Here is a 1,111-nt window from a genome sequence, read left to right on the forward strand (position 1 = left end):
ATATGCAACTCTACCTATCCTTCCCGCCAGGCGATCCCACCGTCTCGGCGTGGATCACGGACTGTCTATCGGACATATCTGCATGGATGAAGGCTTGCAACCTTCAACTAAACCTCTCTAAGACTGAACTCTTGGTCATTCCAGCCAAGCAATCTATCCACCATAACATCAAACTACAAATTGACTACACAACCATCACTCTAACCAAGGTGGTGAGAAACTTGGGTGTCAGGATTGATGACCAGCTGTCCTTTTCAGACCATGTTGCTGCTGTCTCTCGGTCATGCCGCTTTGCTCTATACAACATAAGAAAAATCAGGCCCTACCTCACTCAGTACGCCACCCAGCTTCTGGTACAGGCCATGGTTATCTCTCGCATCGACTATTGCGATGCCCTCCTAGCAGGTCTTCCAGCTTGTGCGGTGAAACCCTTACAAATGGTTCAGAACGCAGCAGCGCGTCTGGTTTTTGATCAGCCCAAAAGGACTCATGTCACTCCATTACTCAGTGACCTCCACTGGCTCCCCGTGGCCTCCAGAATCAAATTCAAGTGACTAATGCTTGCATACAGAGTGACTACTGGGTCTGCACCCATCTACCTAAACTCCATAATACAAACTTACGTTCCTTCTCGGCCGCTACGCTCCTCTGACGAACGCCGCCTGGCTCTGCCATCACTTCTCACAAAGCAATCCCAGTTCCGGCAATTCTCATCTGTGACACCACGATGGTGGAACGAGCTACCACATGCCATCAGAGCAGGGGCGTCCCTTTCTAACTTCAAGAAGCTCTTGAAAACTCATCTCTTCCCGAGAACACTTCCTCTTTTAACACCTCTAACTCCTAACCTCTAACATGCACTTCCTGTGCTCTTCTTCTTCTATCCTCTACAATGATCTTGTATTGATTGCACTTTTTTGTTTTGATTACACTTTTTGTTAACTCTTACTTCCTTCCCTAGGTATTTACCCCATTGATGTGATATGTCCACACATGACTTACGTGAATGACTAATCATTCATGCAGCACACCTGGACACACCTCCTGTCACTGAACAGATCTCTGCCTCACTGCCACAAACAACTGTCTCCACCTGCTGGCATGTAAAGCC

At 47.8% G+C, this 1,111-nt stretch overlaps 1 protein-coding gene across 1 annotated transcript in view; it reads right to left on the minus strand.

Moving 5' to 3' along the window:
* Positions 1-1,111, minus strand: part of pofut2 (protein O-fucosyltransferase 2) — a 26,980-nt gene that overhangs the window by 22,572 nt on the left and 3,297 nt on the right. The gene's annotated exons all lie outside the window — the stretch shown is intronic.

The sequence above is a fragment of the Micropterus dolomieu genome, linkage group LG07 (assembly GCF_021292245.1).
Source record: "Micropterus dolomieu isolate WLL.071019.BEF.003 ecotype Adirondacks linkage group LG07, ASM2129224v1, whole genome shotgun sequence".
NCBI classification, from domain to species: Eukaryota; Metazoa; Chordata; class Actinopteri; order Centrarchiformes; family Centrarchidae; genus Micropterus; species Micropterus dolomieu.